General features: G+C 47.2%; 1 protein-coding gene across 1 annotated transcript in view; it reads left to right on the top strand.

The window, feature by feature from the left end:
• The first annotated feature begins 1928 nt into the window (after positions 1 to 1928).
• The window catches only part of LOC126536303 (alpha-tocopherol transfer protein-like), a 31715-nt gene continuing 18657 nt past the window's right edge, over positions 1929 to 14986 (top strand). The window contains exon 1 of the mRNA XM_050183219.3: positions 1929 to 2374. The gene's annotated coding sequence lies outside the window, so the exon portion shown is untranslated. The remainder of the gene's footprint in view (positions 2375 to 14986) is intronic.

Below are 14986 nucleotides of genomic sequence, written 5' to 3' on the forward strand. Positions count from 1 at the left end.
TGGAATTTCAAAGGGCGTGTAGCACGTGTTCATATTACCGTGCCTCGCACGAACCACCCTTTCTGTGCTATAGATGTTTCCCACTTCAAACTGTTGAGTAGCAGACCACATGTATGGTACTGGACTCAGCTTCTTTCTTTCTTTCTTTCTTTCTTTCTTTCTTTCTTCTCTGCAAGAAAGTAAGCAAAGCGACGGACAGGTAGTGGTCGTCGTTGTCGTCAGCGGAACCAACAACGATCAGGCCTGGCCTGAGAACTTTCGCAAAAGGCTGCAATTCCACTCGTTAACGTTTGACGAGCTAAAGCCCATGGGGTTTCTATCAACTCCATGAAATTATTTGAGGTTACCGTTGACCTTATAAGTCGACAATATCTCAGCAAACACGACAACTCCTATGAATGCAGTGATCAAGCGATGATCATTGCGCAGGTGCTACCGCATATTGCTGCCGCTAACGAGAGGAAGCTACGAACCTACGGGATAGCGATGTCGATCGAACATCGTTTATTCAGTCATTTACTGAAGAACTTAGAGAAAAGCCAGGTTAGACCAGAGAGACAGAGAAAGAGAGATAACAGGAAGGCAGGGATGTGAATCAATCAAGAGTCCCGTTGGCTACCCTGTGCTGGGGGAAGGGAGTATGGGAATAGAAAGAAGGGACAGAAAGAGAGAGATGGGGGTAGAGAGACGTCCACTAACAGCAATACAGAGTCAAAGGCGCTCGCACAAGCCAGACGTTCTCAGAAAGCACAGAAGTGCATTTAGTGCCTTCTGAGCCGATGAAGGCCAGAAAAGACTGCTGCGTTACTTTTTAGAGCTTTCTTTGCATTTATTTGCAGTAAAACGCTTGATGGCCGTACGAATACAGCCTCAGACCTCGAGCCTGTTGACACGGCTCCACTTTATAAATAGTTTATAAACAGTAGATCTCAACTTCTTAAAGAGTTGCTGACAACTGGGTCCATAGCCCGCAGTTACAGTAGGGAAGTGGCCAAGAATTCGTCCCTTTTAGAGCTAGTAACTTGTTCTCTCTCTCTCTCTCTCTCTCTCTCTCTCTTTCTTTTTACACGAAACAAGTAAACGGAAGAGGCGATCCGCAGTGCTCGTACTGCGCTGCACTTTTGACACGTGGACCTAAAGCGACCTAAAACTGCGGTGTTTGCACGCGATGTTTGTCCAAGAGAAAACTACAGGAATTCACAACGCTCTACAAAGGCACGAGGTTTCCTTTATAAGTCATGAATTGCAAGAAGGAGCCACGCGGTGCGCTTCCTTCCCGAAGCGCACGCGACGTTCTTCCGCCATATACGATCGATGCGAACTGCATCGACTCGCGATATCAGCTGTGTATACGCGTGCAAAGTATCCAACGTGGCCGGCCGCTACCACGCACTCGCGTCCGTTGCAAAGCCATTTGAGCCTCGGCGGCGCGGGAAGGATGCGACCTTGACCGCCAAATTACACCAGCGCACTCCCGCCGACCGGGCGTCCGTTATACGGGACCGGGTCATTACCCATTATCTCGCGCCACCGATGAGTTATGGCCTGAGCATTCCGGATTTTAATAGCGCCCGCTGGAATCGGTAAGGCGTACGTAGGTAGGAGGGTGAGAGGGATGTTAGGTGAGGCGAAGTGCTCTCCTTTCCGAGCAGTGTAGCCCTCACTTCCCCTGAATGCAAGACAGCCTGTTTCCGCTTAGGTAATCTAGTGTCAATGCTGGTAAGAGGGACGAGAACGTCCGCTTTTATGTATGTCTAATTTCTCTCTCTCTTCTTTTTTTCTTTTTCGGCGGGCAGCGACGAAAAGAAGACGTACGCTTCGTGGTGCGTGTTTTGTGTGTGTGTGCACCCCACCTCCCGCCCTCCCCCAGAACTGGGTCAATGGTAAGAGCCGCCACAGGCTGGAATTTCTGGAGGAGCCAGTCTGCGGGTCGCTGCCGCACCGTGTAGAGTGGCGTGCATGAAGAAGAAGCAGCGGCCGCGGCGGCCAACGCCAGCGCGGGAGATGTGGGTCAGCCGTTCCCCGTGGATGCACCCGGCATCGCCTCCCGCGTCTCGCCTGCCGACGACGAGGACGACGAAGAAGACGCTGCTGCTGCGACGCCCGGCCGCTCTGGTCGTCGCCGTTGCCGGGATTTAGCATCGGCACCCTCTCCCACCCACCCCCCGCCTTCCCCCACTGCCACCTGCTGCTAGTGGTGCGGCTGCTAACTCCGCCGCTAGGCCGCGGTGGACGGTTTCGACCGTCGATTTCGGGAGTGTGACAATCGACACCGGCCAAGGACGCCGTGTGACCCCCCCACCCCGTAGTTGGCCGGAGTCGCGCGGTGTTTGCTCCCGCTCCTTCGAAGGTCCCGAGGGCTTTCAAGCCGGAGGTGAGATGACCTTTGCGAGACAATTCTTTTCCTCGTTTCGGAGAGGCGGGCGCCGCTGCCCTTGACGCGTGCGTTTCTGCGCAACTTTCACCGACTGTTTGTTGTGTGCCGTCGGCTCTGGGCCGCGATCGCGGGAGAGCGATAACTCGTGTCTCGTTGAGGGTTATTAGTGGGTCACTTCTGATTGTCAGCCGGTGCAGAAGCTCATTGTAAATGTTTCGTCGAGTGTGGGGCTTAAACTTGAAAGTTCAGCCACATGGCTATGAGGTCACTGAAAGCGAAAGTGTCATTACCCTTCTGTAAGCCGTATTTGAAGGAACAGCTTGCAGGGGTAGCGGAGCTCTTGACCAAGAGCCACTATATATATATATATATATATATATATATATATATATATATATATATATATATATATATGCGTCTACGAATTCGTTTGCCAGCACTGCTCTTAGCGAGCTCTAAGTCCTGGATAAAGAAACGCCTGACACTTGTTTACTTTTCTTCACCTTACCCTCGTGTCAGAAGTATATATATTCGTGCTCTCTGTCGGTCGAGAACCAAGCATCATACTGATCCTGTGTAGGACCGCTGCTGTTGCCAGAGCGTATGCATTAACATTTATAACGGCGTGTTTGCTGTTTGTACACGCCAAATTTTATTAATTTGTACTGGAGTACTGCCCACAGTTATTATTTTATTTTATTTGTCAATTTCGAACTGACGAGAAATATCAATTTGACATAACGGCCCTGTGCATGCCGGCGGCCAACAACGCCGTTGCGATACATTAAATGACAGCGGCAGCTTTGTTCAGAAAACTCCATTCCCTAACTCCAATGATTGATGGGCGGTTTGCTTTTAGAAAAGTAAATCGTGGCCAAAGACGTTGAATTTCTTTCCTCTCGTGTCTTCTTTTAGGTCTTGCAACTTTGAATCGTACTTGCCTGGTCTAAACTGCAGCATTTATATGGACGTTATAACAACGTGCTTACTTCGTTGCCTCAAACAAGCAGTTTCTACCATACGTTGTCCTGCTGTTATTAGACTGGTTGTTCCCGAGTATGCCTGCATAGTCCTCGGCTTAATCAACTAATCGGCGACGCGTCATGGATGAATATTTGTTCATTCGTTGACTTTTCCTTTCATTCATGGCTGTGCATATGCACCTAATAGCTGTGCGAAACAACAGATAACCTGTCTTTACCAAAAGTACGCTGTCGATATCACACGTACACCACGTCTATATAGTTCATTTCTTTCTACCTTGCGTTGTTCTTGAGTATGATTCTCTATTTACTTCCCGTTCTTCATATTATCTGGAATATGAGTTAGTTCGTATGACCACTGAAAAAAAATCCACCCTCGCGAATGATATCTATAAAGGTGTACCCTTCTAAAATATTTATCCATATGCAGTTATTGCGCTCATCGCACGGTATCTTATAATCTGCAATGATTCATCGTGCTTCTAATGCACTGCAAAGTAGATAACAACGTGGACAAATGCTATACCACAAACAGTGCACAAGGTGTCATGGCCATGAACACAGTGCTCGGCCGAGACAGGGAAATGAAATGATAACCAGGGAGTCGGACACCATGCTGCATTGCCCCAGACGTGCTACCAGTGCATATTGTGTGAAAAATACGTGTTTAAAGCAAGTCTGTTCAACAAAATTCGGTTGCAAGACAGGACCGTACTTGCCCCTTTCACTTTTGATATCATGTCTGGGCTATCATGTAGTTATCTATTACGCTATCAAAGAAACAGAGGCAATTAATAAGTACGAATGATCGCATTGCTGAAAACGAATACTTCTACATTGAAAAACATGCCTGATAAGCCTAACATTTGCTTTTATGCCGCTAGCGGTTTCTTTTCTTTCTTTTTTTTTCTTCCTTTCTATCCATGTGATTTCATTGCTAAAGCAAGCGCAGGCTCAATCTACGGCCTTTTCAGATAGATTCAGTTCTCTAAAGGCGAATACAAATTTATAAGCACCTTTTTGAGGACGCCAATCTCTACACCTGTGTTAGCTTTTCGAGAACAAAAAAAAAAAAAGAAGAGCAGAAGTCTTGCTCCACGAAAATTTAACGATCCAGAAACACGGCGCCGTAAATGTGAAAAACTTTCAGAATTCAGCAGCGAGGTGACGGGCTTAATTTTGCCTTCGTTCCCTCGTAGGCTCAGGTTTCACATTTAAAGAAGTGTGAATCCCAGTACGATAATTTTTGTGGTCTCGCTGCGTGTCCATAACAGTCGAATTGAGCGCCTGGATCGACACAACACGGATACTTGTTGCCTTGAGACATGAAAGAGCGCATGGTAACGGCAACGAGGATCACATCGGCACATTTCAGCGCAGCGCGGCTGCTTTCCTATCGCTGTTACAGCTCGGGAGTGTGGCGGCTGCTTTCCTTCCAGCTGCCGCTTGCCCACGCTATGTTGTTCATCTGCGCCGAGCATGCGTGTATAGGCAGTGCGTGGTAAGAGTGGTAGCGCGGCACCAAAACCGTATGACGATGTGTGGCCAAAAATTTGTGTTGAATGAGAAATACTAAACTAACGCTAGATGTGCATGCTCCGAATACTATTGCCCCCCTAGATGGCACGCTCAACATTTGAACACTCCCTAAACGTTTTTTTTTTCAGTTTTTTTTTTTTTCTAAAGCATAATATTATATATATAAAGTAAGTCAGAACTGAAAGCGGAACTTCAGTTCCTCGCTTGCTTTCGCTCGCCATAACCGGGAAGCCATGGCGTCATTAAATAAATTAAAGCTTACAAAGATTCCTAGCAATGAGTTCATCGTACCTCGAAATGTAATGAAGTGATATTTACAAGCAGTACCTGTTGAAGTTATTTGACGCAGTCGATTTCTCCTTTCCTCTCTCGAAGGTTTCGCTGGTTCAGGAATTCTGAAGAGGCGCTGTTATTGACTGTACACGTAAAGACGTCTTTTTTTTTTCACACAGAAGTTTCTATAGCAATGAATAGCGCGCGGAGGACGGGACAGTAAAATTCAGACACACGCGAACAGTACGAGCGCTATTACTGAACGTACGAGCGCTCGTACTGTTCCTGTGTGGCTGAATTTTACTGTCTCGTCCTCTGCGCGCTGTTCATTGCTATTCAAATCATGCACGAACAAGCCCAAAAAGCTACGCTGCCGAGTTACATTTGTAGTAAAACGGGCCCTTTCATTCATTTTCGCCAGAATCCCAGTGCTACAGTTGCGACCATTGCCCTTGTTACTTGTTGTGCTCGCTCACTGTCGTTTTGTACTCGTAACAAGTTGCTGCCAGAAGACGTGAGAAGGTTGTTTGGGGCATTCGTTCCGTCAGCTGTACACAACACGAGGACATGCAAACTCGCAAAGGCGGAGTGGTATATAAGCAGACTTGGCTCTGCAGAAAGTTTCTATACTTGGCAAAAATGTATGTTTCTGACTCATTAGGGCATTATATTTGACCATACGTGCTTTCCTTCAGTGCTCATGCGGAACACCAAATTCCAGCTCCCTGTCGTTAAAAGGAACAATGAAGAATAAAGCTAAATAAAGAGTATTTGGTTTAGGTGGATCAGTAAATTACACTTCTGCAATAACAGAATTGCCATTCTTACCGCGAGAGCAGGCAATGGTAAGCCAGAGAAAGCGCAAAAAGAAGAATGGCGGTGACGCAGCTGTGAAGTTCCCGCACTAGATAGTTGTGATCATTTGATTCCGACAGCGTCAACACGGGTACAACTAACTTTTTATCAGTAAAAAATGAAACGTTGCATTTCAAGAGAACCAGAGACTCAATCTAGCAAGTTGCGAAAACGTTTTCTTGCGCGAAAATGGTCCAAATACAAGTACAGTCTTTGCAATACATGACATCACATTGTGGTACCGAAGCTGACGTTCCACGCACAAAACGATGGAAAGCTTTACCTTCATTTTGTCATGAAATAATCGAGCGTTTCCCGCGGATCGGAGTAGAGTTTTGAAAGAATGTTTTACCAAACTAAACTTATTTACCGTGCCTCTTTAGCATCACTTTAGTTCTGACCAATACGTTCACTTTAATGTGAACGTATTGCTTGGCTGACGAAGCTTGCGTATACCGTTCACAGCCGGGGGCCAACCTGGCTGGAGCCATCCACGCACGCAAGTGCATCTGCCAGTCGATCCGCGCTTGCAGCCCTTGCACCTCTCCAGGCATCAGTCGGCGTCTCTCCCATCTCCGTGCCATACATGCGGCTAGGTGCGCCCGCGTCATGGTTTTACGTAACCCGGTTAAAGCCCCAGGCGGCTAGCGAGACGAGCGCCGAAAAGGCCGCGGGGGGAAAAATACAAAGAAAGAGGAACAGGCGCCGACTGGCAATCACAGGCGGCGCTCGAATGAGGTCACAGTCGTCGTCCAGAAACAATTTGAGCCAGGCCGGCTCTGACCCCTGCCAGGTTGACAGTGCGCCCCGAGATCCTGCAGCGTGGCATCACTGTCTCCTCGCATGCGTATATTGAACGCCTTGCTTTTCACATCATGCTTTTTTGTCTTCTTCTCCCCCCCCCCCCCCTCTCCCACCTCTGTAGCTGCTTGCGAACCTATACTGTTGAAGGAAAGGTGGAGGCCTACTTATTCCTGCTTGCTGGCGCCCTTCAAAAGCGGATCTTGTATTCCTTTCTTTCTTTCTTCTTCTTTTTTCCCGTTTGTTCATGTGTAGGTGGGCAGGTTGGGGAGGGGACGAATCCAGAGAGATTTGGGGACACAGAGAAAGTTCTAAAAATGGACCAGTGCAATTTCCCCTTATAAAAGTCGTATAACAGAAAATACGATGTTTTCGCTTTCATTAATTTGTCGCCTTCAGTTGACATGCTGTTTAGGTACAACCGAATATCACGCGCTATACTTTTGCAAGCGCGATGTCCGAACGAAAATTTGTGGAGTGCATGCCCGTTTACACGCGCGCGCACTGATACGGGTGCCACGCAAATGAAATTTCGGTCAACTGAGATGCGAATCTGCCAAATTGGATGCGTTTGTATTGCTAAGCCAGTTTGTATTTGTTTGTATTGCTAAGCATATACAATGATCGTGAAATTAACCAACCGCAGCGCTCCACGCAGGTCGAGGCTGGCCATGTTTCTCCCGCATGAAAGGTATCACGCGAACAGTTTTACATATTCGCAACAAGTTGCACAAAATAAGCTCCTACCGCAGTAGCATGCTGCGCTTGCTGCGTGCGACAAACAAAAGCCGTATCCCTCATTGCGCGCAAGAGCACAGAGAGGTGGTTCCCCCAGTAATGCCGTTCTTAACGGCGATGTCACTTCGCACGCATTCAAGCCAACATGTGCCATGAGAAACGCTCTATGACAGACTCCGGGTTAATTCTGGCATCCTAGGCCTCTTAACGTGCGCTTTGATAATCGTGACGTCGAAATCTGGCTGTCGTCCTTCCGTGAACAGAGATTAAGATCGAGCTGTCAACGGGAAGCCGCGTCAATGAAGGCTCTGAAGAAGTGCAAATACAGAATGTGAAGGAAGCGTTTTCTTGTTATTATGTAAGAGGACAGGACATAAAATTTGATTCGGCTTCGCGTCCTTTTATATAATTACATGCATGAGATAACTAGTCCTGCAAAAAGCAACAAGCAGAGTTCTTTTGCGTGCGTGTGCGTGCGTGTGTGTGCGCGTGCGTGTGTGCGTGTGTGCGTGTGTGTGTGTGTGTGTGTGTGTGTGTGTGTGTGTGTGTGTGTGTGTGTGTGTGTGTGTGTGTGTGTGTGTGTGTGTGAGAGAGAGAGAGAGAGTTTGCCCCTGGTATGGCAAACTGCGGAAGCTGTGTGCACTAGTGCGACATGAACAACTTAATAATCCCCCTAGTTCGTGCAACACATTTTCACGCGCCCTTGTTCCTACACACCATGTGACGACGTCAACTACGGCCACGCTATGTCAGGGATTTCGCGTGAGCCATGGAAGCTCAGATATATGTGGATGACAAGTGAAACAGCTGAGTCTGACCATCGACAGCCATGTCTCCCCAGCTAGGCTGCTTAAAGCTCTGATAAGCCATCTCGTTATAAGCTCTTCTACTATTTATCGGCAGAACTCCTCGAGTGAAAAGTATTTGTGAAAAGTCATGTATTTTCCGATCTACGTATGAATCACACAGTTCGTCCGTGGTTGCCCCCCCCCCCCCCCCCCCTTAGTGTTTTTCTCAGCCACTGCTTCGTCGAAGCGCTGAAGCCCGTCCGATCAGAAATCAAAGACAGACCCGGGTCGTTGCACCAGAGGTGCAGTCAACTGAGACGAGGTCCTTGGTGTCTATGACTGTAGAAACTGGAGGAGACTTGAAGTTGTAAGAATAATGCAGCTTTTTCATGCAGGAATTTCACATGTAAGACGTCCCATGTAAACTTGTCCCACTCGGCTGAGCCGAAGATGCATAGTGCCTGGCCTTAGCCCAGAACCCCGGACAATCGTTAGCCGCAAACAACCCATAGCAAATGCTCTGAAACCTAGTTGATCCGTTTCGTGCCCACAGGGTCGTACCGGGACGGTGACCCGCAAGCCAATACCGACAGTACAACAACGCTCTCCCACATTCCAAACACAAAACGTGGGAAAACAGACAAGGTCAATCCATACAATGTCCTTGGGGTCCGCGCACGCCTTCTATTCTCCCTCGCGTTCGGCGGCAAATCCTTCCTAGCCCATCCGGCGCCAACGTGTCGCGAGCACAGAAACGGTGGGAGGATAAGCAGAGATTTTAACGCACGTGGGGAGGCGGCCGCGTCAAAGCGACGTGCCAAAGCGACGCTCGCGCTTTTGTTCCCAACGAGAGCGGGTCATTCAGATGCGTGTTCAAACCCCCCTCTCCCGCCCCTACCCGTCTTCTACGAAAAACAGCAAGCCGGTTCGCGTCTTAAGACGTGCGCCGTCATCGTCGCTGGGCTGCAGGCTCGCTACACAAGATTTTAAAGCAGGAGTTGCATTACTATATCGCCATTATTACTCACAGCGCGAACAACTCAAACATCGACAAAGAAGAGATACGTGAAGAAGAGATACGTTCGTGATTGATTTGTTCACGCTGTAAGCAATAGTGCAGATGTACCCACTAGCAGAGACGACAGGCGAAGCCTATGTGGATATATAACCTAGTTGAACAGCTCCAATCGATAATACATTCGCAAGACATCGAACGCGCAATACAACCAAAAAGAAACGCAAAGGATGGTCTTTCTTTTTTTCTTTTTTTGTCGGAGTTTGAAATGGCAGGAAGAAAAGAGTGTTGAAGCGAAAGAAACATATAGGCTGGAGAGCGAAATGTCGTAATGGCTACATATCGGCAGCGGCGCAGCCAGAATTTTTTCCCGTGGCGCTGAACTTGACCAGGGGCTGGTGCCGGCGGTTGTTGTCGCACGTCGTTTAATGTCAGGTTTTTTTTTTTTCACTCGGTCAGTTGCCCCTAGGTATATTTCAAATACAAAAAGGGGCGTCATACGTATACCAGCAAGTTTGCTTCGTGCATAAAGTCTGATAAAGACCGGCAAGACAGCCTATGTATTTAGTGTCGCAAGCTAAGTTGGTGTGCCGCAGACGCTCTTGTTGTAGCTCCGGGTGCAACCACAGCAAGTGTGTCACATAGCAACAGGCAATGGTGCACAAAAGTTTTGGGGAGGGGGGCACGAGTTCGGTGTACCAACTCGCTGCCCCCGGCCACGCCCATGGTATAACATGAAGTTACTGAAGGCACTCATTGAGAGCGCTTCAAATTTAGCTTATCTTCCTCTTCTTTCCTCTTTTCACCTGTCATCTCCTTTCACGTCCTTTGCTTATTCAACGCAACTACTCGAATTTCCACGGCCCAAAAGAGGCATAGAGCTGCCTCACGTGTGTATCCACCAAAGTTAGGAAATGGTTCAACTCTGTCAAGTGTCGCAGGCACGGAAGCAAGGTCATGTTCGAGTTGGACATAACACTAAAGAGAAGCATTAAACCAGTTTAGATTGATATAGGATTCTTTTGTAAAGCTGTCTGGCTTAATGTTAAGGTGTTAATTACTGGAAGAGAAAATAAAGCCCCAACTTTTGTTTTCTTTATTTCGCGCCGAAACGCCCCAGCGCCGGCACGTCAATTTCATGACGTCACGGATTTAAAAATGCCGCCTCGTGTTTGGGCTTTCGTGGAGCAGCAAAAGTTCTTGCAACTTCCTACGTCCCCTCTTTGCCAATGTGCAGTTAACTGACAGCCGGAACGTTGGAAGTCCGGCATGACGTCACGGTGTGCAGGCGCGGGAGCTTCCAAGTGGGCGTTGCCACCCGTGTTTAGTTTCAGTGTCTTTTTAACAATTTGTAAAAATTGTTAAAACATTTTTACAAAAATGTAAAATCATTTCTCACACTAGGAGTAGCTTGTTTCTTCGCATCGCAGAAAAGTAAAAAAAATTACAGTCTGGGGTTTTACGTACCATAACTACGATCTGATTATGAAGCATGCCGTAGTGTGGGTCTCCGGATAAATTTCGACCACCTGGCGTTCTTTAACGTGCACCCAATGCATGGTAAACGAACTTTTTTTCCTTTTTTTTAATTTCTTTTTCATTTTGCTTCCATCGAAATGCCGCCGCTGCGGCCACGAACTGCTCCCGCAACCTCGTGCTTAGCAGTGCGAAGCCAAAGTCATTAAGCAATCACGGCGGGTTGTAGAAAAGTAGCTTGCTCATACAGCTCGATCATTTTTCTCTTTAGTGCCCCATTAAAGTGACTGTCCGGCGAATTCAATAGTGACCGAAAGTTACTATTGCGAACTACTGCATAAAAGAAGCCATTTCACCCTGAAGCTTGACAGCAGACGTGTACTGGGTAAATATATAAGGCGGGAAAAAAAGGCTAATAAGCACACGAGGCATTTTGCATGCAATATTCACTGATAACTTCGTAACGTACAGCGCAATAACGACAATACAGGCAGAAATAGACGAACATAGGCCGACTTGCGACAAATTTTATTCGAAAGACGGCGCGCGGCACATACATACATACATACATACATACATACATACATACATACATACATACATACATACATACATACATACATACATACATACATACATACATACATACATACATACGTCAACCCCAAAAGAAGTTCTTGCGTTCTCTTTACAAGAAAGAGGCCTGGTCCCTGATCCTTCTGTAGAAATGGGTGGACAACAAATTCCCTTCAACAAAGAGCACAAATTTTTAGGTGTTATACTTGACTCCAAGCTCACTTTCATTTCACACATAAAATGTGTTAAAGCAAAATGTCTAAAAACTATGAATTTACTTAAAATCCTATCCCACACAACATGGGGTAGTGACAGGAAGTGTTTACTGAATCTTTACAGGAGCCTAGTCCGATCACGGTTAGATTATGGTGCCGTAGTAAATCACTCTGCCGCACCGAGCGCGCTTAAGATGTTAGACCCCGTTCATCATCTGGGTATCCGTCTGGCCACTGGCACATTTAGAACAAGCCCTGTCGAAAGTCTATATGTAGAGTCAGATGAGTGGTCACTCCATCTTCAGAGAACATACATCAGCTTCACCTATTTTCTCAAAGTGCGCTCTAATAAAGAACATCCGTGTTTCACAACCGTTAACGACTTGACATGTGAAACACTTTTTCATAATGGACTCTCTATGAGACTTCCTTTGCCACTGCGTGCAAGAGAGCTTAGCGAAGAAATGGATGTCCCAATTCTCAAACATGGCTTAATGCCTCCGGCTAAGCTACTACCGCCCTGGGAGTGGCAGGTGATAGGCTGTTATGTATCCTTTGTAGAGGTCACAAAGCACGCTCCTGTCCTCGAAATTACTATGCATTTCCGTGAACTTCAATCGAAGTACTGCTGTTCCGAATCTACACAGACGCGTCAAAATCACATTCTGGTGTATCTTATGCTGTTGTTTGTCCCTCTTTTTCCAAATCTGATGTATTGAACCCCTTAACGAGTATGTTCACTGCAGAAGCCTATGCTGTACTGTCTGCTCGAAAACATATAAAGAAATTAAAACTTGACAGGGCAATAACATTCACAGACTCGTTAAGTCTTGTAAAAGCGCTGATCTCCTTACCAAAGTTTACAAATCCGGTTTTCATTGAACTTTACTCGCTCTTATGCAGCATTTATTTATCATATAGACATGTAATAATATGCTGTGTAGCTGGCCATAGAGGCATCGAGGGTAATGTACTAGCTGACAAAATGGCCACATCACTCACATCACTAGTTATTAATCCTACGGCTACTGTCCCTGTCACAGATCTGAAGCCTTTCTTACGTAAGAAACTGCGAGTCTATTGGCAACGCATGTGAGACGCGGAAACAAATAATAAGCTCCACGTGATAAAGCCACAGTTAGGATTCTGGCCCTCTGCAACAAAATCACGCCGAACAGATGTCCTATTCTGTCGTCTCATAATATGACACACATTTGGTAGCCATGATTTTCTACTCACCGGAAATGACCCTCCAACCTGTGGTAGATGCGAGGAGAGGCTGACCGTTCTCCACGTCCTCCTGGAGTGTGGGGAAGCCGAATGCGAGAGAAAGAGACATTTTTCTTTAGCATACCGGCAGCACATTCCTCGTCATCCTGTAATGTTTCTCGGTCCAGAGCCACTTTTTAATACAAACACAGTCCTAGGTTTCCTCAGGGATGTTGTCTTACATGTTATTAGTCCCATACATTCGTAGCGCTTCCTCTCTTCAGAGCATGCTGCTGTGATAGTCGTACTGTATAGCACGTGCCTCCAGGTCCTTGTGTTTCACGGGCTCTGGTGAGGCAGTTGTGCTGAAGCAAATTTTGCATCTTTGATGGTCTGTATATTCTATCATTCTTCCACAATGCATTGTAAGGCTTATCGTACGTGTCATTAGTCATCGTCATAGTCTTATTGCACGTAGATTTTACGCACTTTACAGCCACTATTTTTTAGGCCCCTCTACAGCCACGTCACATCAACTTCACAGAAATCATCATTTCACCGCGAAATCACTAACAATGTCATGGCACACACACACACACGCACCGGCAAAATATCACAATCGTGGCACTGCACCACGCAATGATACATCAGACAGGCTGTGTATTCCCATGGCATGGTATATCGATATCTTCTACGAATTCAATTTATTTATTTAGTCGACTAAACTGTCGACGAGGTCTTTCCACAGGCATCGCCCAACTGCGCAATCTCTTTTGCTTCAATAATTCCACGTGTTAGGCGATTCCTGTTGCTTGCTCGCAGCAGTGCGCTTCATGAGAGAGCATTGGCATCATCTACAGTTAACAGCTGTTCAAAAGCACTGGAATTGGTTGGCGATTCAGTCATGAATCAGCAACTAGCCCAGCTTTCCACACTTCTGAGAACTGAATTGGCATTCCTTCCATTGAAATCTCGAAAATAATAAATGGACCAATTGGGTAAAAGGACGCTTGGCACGCGTGCGTGATGTGTGATCATGAGATGATGTGCTTTGGAACTTTACGCCGAATTTGAGCCTTTAAGCTCGCATTATCCCTCTTGTCTCATAAATGCAGTTGAAGTATTTTGCGGCCGTCCTGCGCATACCATGTTTCGTTTTAACGCTTGTAACGTGTTTCGAAAAGCCTTCAGAGAAACTTATCGTGCGCGACTCCTTCGGTGTACCAAAATGCCGTGGTGCGAAATTATTACATGAGGCCAACAATCGACGCACCATAACTGCTCAGCCTACGTCTGACGCCAGAGCATCAGCCAGCAGAGCGGTGGGCTAAAGAAAGAAAAGAAAAAGGAGAAATAGCAGAAAGTAGAGATAGAAATATTAGTGTAGACGAAAAAAAGAAAATACGCGGTCCTGGCGATCTTCACAAAAGCAGCGTATGGTCCGCATTCGACGTGTATAATAAGGTCTTTTTTTCAACAGTTTAGTTGGGTGTCTATGACACGAAGAAAGTTCGAGGCACGGTACCTTGTCAGGCCAGAAACCGTTTTACTTCTTTTTCGCTACAGCGGGAGAACAGCGTAGCGCAGACACGTTAAGTTTTCTTCGATTCCGCCAAGTTTCTCTGAAACTTCTGCACTGCACCTAGGCCTTCGATTCACCGAGGTGCACCGGTGCACTCTGCACCCCCGTGCTCGACTGAACGGGGTGCAAGGCAAGGTGCCTCCGCGGTGCAGTGTACCCTTGAGCCTTGCATTGAGTGGGTGCAGCCCGGCACGCCATAACTGGCACCACCTGCACCTTTTCGTTTGTGGTGCCGTGCACCTTTCGCAATCGAACAAACCTTTACTTACGCGCGTTTCGCCGAAAGGGTCGAGCGAGTTCCCCCGCCACTCGCGGTCGCTCTTATTCGGCCTGCACCGTCGCTCCCTCGGCCCCGCCCGCTGGCGTGGTCGTTTGTAATGCCCCCCCTGTGTCCTTCCTTTCTACCTTTCTTTTCCCTTCCCCTTTGGGTTACCATGTCGTGGAAACCGGCGCGTCACCCGTGTTTTCTTTTTGCTTGCTTGAATGCATCCCGGGCCTGACTGGCTAAGGTGCCTCGATGTTAGCGCCGCCGTGAGGCAGCCTATGAGTGGACTTCGCC

This window comes from Dermacentor andersoni, chromosome 4, assembly GCF_023375885.2.
Source record: "Dermacentor andersoni chromosome 4, qqDerAnde1_hic_scaffold, whole genome shotgun sequence".
In the NCBI taxonomy this organism is placed as follows: domain Eukaryota; kingdom Metazoa; phylum Arthropoda; class Arachnida; order Ixodida; family Ixodidae; genus Dermacentor; species Dermacentor andersoni.